Here is a 6,811-nt window from a genome sequence, read left to right as displayed (position 1 = left end):
AGTAAAACTTTTATAGAATCTTAGTTAGAAGCCAGGGTAATTTTTAGGTTTTTCAGGAATGGTGTTGCTTGGAGCTTGGCATATTGTGGCATTATGTAATATCTGGCTGAAACTTGCATAAGACTAATCTCCAGAATGATCTCTCGACTCTACTTGAAATATCTTAGCCACTGAAACTTTACTTTTTTGGGGGGAGGAAGTGAGTTTGCTGAGTTTGGCTTAACGGGAGAGAGCGACCACATCTGAGCAACAAAACAGGTTCTCTGGGGGTGACTCGGGCATTAATTATAAGCAGGCTTAGCTTTACCATTACAGAAATAAGTTTCATAAGGGCAAGCCTCAAGATTGAGAGCTTGGCTTATTAAATTGGGAGCCCCTATAGCTTAAAAGAACAGCAGGAATTCCTCAGGTGGGAAAGTTTAAAAGTTCCACCCTTTATTTTCCCAGTCCCTCAAGGGACCATGCAAATAGTTTTTCATTTTGTGCCCAAAACACTCAGATGCATCAGGGTATTACATTAACTTTTACAGAATACTAAAATGACAGTCCCTATTCTAGATTCCATGCCACATAAAGCTGAATTAGGTTATTTAAATAAACTGATCAGACAAGTTAAATTAGTGTGTCACACAAAATTTAAAATTTGTACAAAATAAATCTTCATTTAGTTTCACACAGAAATTAAAAGTTTTAAAATACAGACAATATCATCTTTTACCTGCATTCTGACTAACTTTATTCCTACCAGATTGGCCTCATTTACATCCACTAATTGAAGTTTATTCTTTTTCAACTTCTTTAACAGTTGCTGTATGGGGTAATGTTGCTTCTTTAGTAATTCTAGAGCTGGAGAACCCCAAGTCTGAGTCTTAGTTATCACATAGATGACCAAAGTTTGTATATAATCTGGGCTGCCAGATTATGCAAAGCATCCCGGAATTTAGGAATAATAGAGTTCAGAAATAAGTGTGACTTCTGTAAGAGTTAACAATCTTATTTCGTATAAGCATTTTCTACATGAAGCTATTTCCAGGAATAAAAACATTTGACAATTGGCTTATATTGGGGTCATTAATCACCAACCATGACAGAAGAGTTGTCCTGTCTCACCTTAACACAGTTACCGGGATTATTTTAATTAACAGGTAAAACATAATTTACATACTGGGGGTACACCTTGCTTCTCTTTTAAAGTCCCTTTTTGTTGACCACATGTACTTTTTTTTTTTTCACGTGGGCAGGCACTGGGAATCGAACCTGGGTGTCTGGTATGGCAAGTGAGAACTCTGCCACTGAGCCACCATTGCCCACCCCACATGTACTTTTACCTTGCATTTAGAGCAAGGTAGAATAACTGACACGTAATTTCTGTTGTTTCCATGACCTGTAACCTTCTGAGAATAACTAAAACCATGACTAACAGCATCATATTATTGTTTAACATCATGCAAAGCAGTATCAGGATACAATATGGACAATGAAAACATTGTCAAGTCTTTAGGAATTTCTACAGTCTCTAAATATATGATAACATATCCTTTTACAATATTAAAAGGATAGAAAATCCCTTTTAATATTGTAATACCTCCAAAACGATTTTAGCACCTCACGTTTACCAGGCAAAAGAACAAATCTTTTGCAACAGCTTGAAATAAAAGAGAAGACATTCTTTAGGGTTCAATTTTGGTAGGGCAAAATGTCGAAAGTTGTCAAGTTTGAACACTTTGCTAAATGGTTTACTGTGAAAACAATATTTGATTCCTTATTGTGCCAGTTTGAAAATGTTGTGTACCCTCAGAAAAGCCATATTATTTCATCCCCTCAATATTGCTGGGTGGGAATTTCTTATTGTTTCCACAGAGATGTGACCCACCCAATTATGGGTGGTAACATTTGCCTAAGTAGTTTCCAAGGAGATGTGTCTCCACCCATTCAAGGTGGGGTTGCTTACTGGAGCCCTTTAAGAAGGAACCATTTTGGAAAAAGCTCCAGAACCAACAAAGCCAACACAGCCAGAGATCTTTGGAGATGCAGAAGGGAAGCACCCCTGGGGAAGCCGTTTGAAGAAGCTGTAGAGAAAACCAGCAGACATTGCCATGTGCCCTTCCAGCCAAGAGAGAAACCCTGAACTTCATCACCCCTTTCTTTGGAGTTAAAGTTTGTCTTTCTCTGGATACCTTAGTTTGGACACTTCTGTGGTGTTAAAACTGTAAACTTGCAACTTAGTAAATTGCCTTTTTCAAAGATGTTCCATTTCTAGTATATTGCATTCCAGCAGCTTTAACAAACTAAGGGACTTATTTACACAAAATGACAACAAAAAAGTAAAATAGGAGTTAATATGATTGTATGAAAACACTTAGGTCCTTAAAAGCTAAAAGACATCTTCTAAAATAAAGGATAAGATCATCATAAACATCAATGAAGGTATTATTCTGATATGACACAGAATCTTTACCTTCTAGACAGAATACACAGATGCTTAAGAAAAAAGGTTTTATAATCTTTCATTAAGAGCAGACCAATAATCTGCGTTATTTTAACAGAGAGAAAACTAAACACCAGTTTTGTATCAATACAGTTTGATGCAAAAAGTTTTTACAAAATATTATAAACAAGCCCATCGAATTTTTAGTCAGCATTGATTACGATAAAGAGAATTCACTTTCACAACACTTCCATAGTTATCCCTTCCATATTGCACCTTTTCCTATCATGGTTTTGATATATCATGGATTGGCATAAGAAATTAAATGGGAATTTTGGAGGAATTTTGCAGAAGCTGCAGATGACACATGAAGGCTGCAGCTACACCAACAACTGCAAAGGGTTTGCATAAACAACAAGATCTGCATCTTGTGCATTGAAAGTATGGCATTCTTTTGGGTGCAGGATTGTTATAAAAAAAGTCACTTTTTATGGGAGATGCTTACACCATTTGAGAAAGGGCTAAGTCCTTCTGCTTGTTTGAAAGTGTTGTATACCCCAGAAAAGCCATATCCTTTATTCCTGATTCAATATTATAGGGTAGAAACCTTTTGATTAAGTTATCTCCACAGAGATTGGTGCTCTCAGTTGTGGGTGTGATCTTTGATGAGATTATCTCATTTAAGATGTGACATGCCCAATTGTGGGTGTAGACTTTGATTAGATGGAGATGTAACTCTGCACATTCAGGATGGATCTTGATTAGTTTACTAGAGTCTTTAAAAGAGGAAACATTTTGGAGAAACTTCAGAAATGACAGAGACATTTGGAGATGCAGACACTCAGAGAACAGTTGCTTCAGAGCTGACAGAGAAACGGATGTTCTTCGGAGGACATATTTATGGCCTTAGAGCTATAAATTCCCTTTGTAAAAGCCATTCTATTTCTGGTATATTGTATTCCAGAAGCTTAACAAACTAAAACAATCCTTATATGATTCCCTAAAGGAAAATGAAGGTGAAGGGTTGACCCCTACTAGTAAAGGCTGGTTTGAAACTTTTTAAAAAAGCTTAGCCTAGGCAATGTAAAAGTAATGGGAGAGGCAGTGTTTGCCAATCTAGAGACAGCTAGGGATTCCTGAAACCCTGAAGAAACTGATTAAAGACAAAGGCTACAAGCCAGAATAGAGATATTCAATGCTAACAAAACTATTCTGTATTGGGGGGGAAAAATGCTCAGAGAACATGTCAGCCAAGAAGAGAAAGAGCCCCAGGTTTTAAAGCCACAAGGGATAGGGCAACCCTGCTCTTTTCAGCCAATGTCATAGGGTTCATAATAAAGCCAGCCTTGATATATAGAGCTGCTAACCCTCAAGCATTGAAAGAAAAGGACAAGTACTAGCGGCTTATCTCCTGGATATTTAATAAGAAAGCACAGATGATCAAAGCACTTTTCCTTGACTGGTTCCATCAGTGTTTTGTGCCCCGGCAAGGGATTACTCTTTAAGGGGCTTTTGCTTCTGGACAATGCCCCTGGCCCCCCAGAACCCCACAAATTCCAAATTGAAGGTGTTGAAGTGATCTACATGCCACCTAACACAATGTCTTTTATTCAGCCTCTTCATCGGGGGTAATACAGATATTTAAGGCACAGTACACTTGCTACTCAATGGAGAGGCTCATAGAGACTATTAGAGAAAACCCTGACAAAGAATTCTTTTTCTGGTACCACAAAGGGGGGGCCAAAAAACTTTACATGAACCTTCCAGATTGCGAGGAGGCAATGACCCTACATTGTGGAAGGGATAGCTGTAAAAATTTCCATATTCATCCAGGCTTTGTCATACATACATTCTCGAGGATGAAACTATATGACTTTTTTTAACAAAGCATATCCTGTTGTATACTTTACTTACCTGTATACCTTAAGTTACCAAAAAATCTTTGATACTGTCTTTAAACATCCTACAAAGCATAATTATTTTACAAATCATTTGTCAAATTAATAATTTAATTTCATTAAACACAAACATATTTTTCACTATCTTAAAGATCACATAGATATAATGTTCCTTTTTCTATTGGAGGTTAAAAAATATTTTTTGCTTTCATAATATCCTAAAATTATGAACAACCTCAAAAGCATCAAACTCTGGAAAATATACAGTTGTTTAATTTATCCCAGGCATAACTCCAGGAAAACTTTTCCATACATCTCAAGAACATTTTCTCTTAACTTACTGAAATTTGGCAATTATGTTACCAGACAAAAGCAGTGGATTCTTTTGCCCATATGTTCAAATAAGCAATTCTTGAGATACCAGGGTCTCAAAGAGAGAAAAAGTTTATTACTAGGCATGTAGCAGGAGATCAGAAGGTCTATTGGCCCAAAAATATGTCTCCCCAAAATGCAGTAATTCTGATAGTTTTACAGGATTAAAAGATGGGCAGATTTTAGGGTAATGAGTACAATGGGCCCAGATGATGTAATTAGAGGTGATTTAAATATTGAGCATGCACAAATTGATTACATGCTTAGATACAGAATATATGTAAGAAAATGGCCTTAATATGATGATGGGTGTGATTTTTTAGTATTATAATGAGGTATAAGTGACTTATAGGTTAAAGTCTAAGCTATTACATATGTATTTTGGTTAGATTCAGTTTCAGTTATCAAGATAACTTTGGACTTGAGGTGGGTAAATTCTTGGCTGACCCAGGACCCTTCATTAATAAACATTAGAGACTGTCTTTAGTGATCACAAGACTCTAAAGTTGAAAAACTGGATAAATGGATACAAGTGAAGGTTAGTCCTAAGGTTTTTACAATCACAAGGCAGCAGTTAAAGGCTGTACAATCAGTATCAGAGATCAAGGCAGCTGGATTACAGTTCAGAGATTTCAGGTATTTCCCTCTGTCTACCCTAATATACCAGAAAGTAAAAAGGAATATCTATATAAACAATTTAGTAAACATAATTATCCCTTAAATCCTAATTTCTTAGTTACAACTTCTCCCTCTTATTTGATAATTTTCTCTCAATCTTGAGGGATATATGGGCAACAATTCTTCTAACTTCTTCAAGGGTGAAAAGGGGTGTCATCATTATGGGAGAGAAGGATGAAACTAGTTCTTGTTCTCAGAAAGTCTGGTATTTCTGGGTTTCAGAGCTTGTCTGGCATTGGAACAATCCAAAGGCTTTAAGTCCCTGAAAAGCAAACCTAACAAGTAAAACGTTTATAGAGCCAAGGTATCCCTTAGGGTTTCCAGGACACCGTTGGTTGGGGCTTGCCATAATGTGGCAATTTGCAGTGTTTGGCTGAAACTTACATGAGAGTAAACTCCAGATGACCTCTTGACTCTATTTGAAATCTCTTAGCCATTAAAATTTCTTTTCCTCCTTTTGGTCAATTAGTCTCATGATACCAGGGCCAGGTTCATCCCCGAGAGTCATGTCCCATGATGCAAGGGCCAGGTTCACACCCCTGGAAATCATGTCCCATGTACAGGGTAAAGTCAGAGTTTGGCCTAGAGAGAGACCATATTTGAGCAACAGCAGAGGTTCTCTGGGCATGACTCTTAGGCTTTAGTTATAAGTAGACACAGCACTCCATTTCAGAAATAAATTTCATAAGGACAAGCCTTAATATTAAGGCCTTGGCTTATTAAATTGGGAGCCTTATTGCTTAAGAGAATATCAGGAATTCCCTAGGTGGGGAAATTTAGTAGTTGCACTTTTCTCAAGTCCCTTACGGGACCCTGAAAATACTTTTTCATTTTCTGCCCAGAATAGTCTGAAATGCATCGGGGTATATCATTAACTTCTACAGAATATTAAGAATTTATTCCTTATTCTAGGTTTCATATCAAATAAAGCTGAATTAGGTTGTTTAAATAAACTGATGCCTCAGGTTAAATTAAATAGTATGCTACAGAAAATTTAAATTTTGGAAAAAATAAATATTTTTCCTTTTAATCTCATGCAAAAGTTAAAGTTTTTAAATACAGAGAATATTATCTTTTACCTTGTATTTAAAAAACATTTTTATTAGAGAAGTTGTGAGTTTAGAAAACAAGTAGGCATAAAATACAAGATACCCATACACATTCCATCATCAATACCTTGCTTTGGTGTGCAACATTTGTTACAATTGATGACAGCACTTTCTTATAATTGTACTTTTTTTAAAAACAGTAGTTACCTTTGTTACAATGATGAAAGAATATTGAAATAGTTCTTTTAACTATCATCCATCGTTTATACTAGGTATATTTCTTCCCCATATGCTACCCTATTATTAACACTTGGTATCGGTATCATACATTTGTTATAATTCATGAAAGAAATTCTTATACTTGTACCATTAACTATTGTCCATTT

The sequence above is a fragment of the Tamandua tetradactyla genome, chromosome 18, assembly GCF_023851605.1.
Source record: "Tamandua tetradactyla isolate mTamTet1 chromosome 18, mTamTet1.pri, whole genome shotgun sequence".
Taxonomy (NCBI): Eukaryota; Metazoa; Chordata; class Mammalia; order Pilosa; family Myrmecophagidae; genus Tamandua; species Tamandua tetradactyla.
This window is presented reverse-complemented; position numbering follows the sequence as displayed.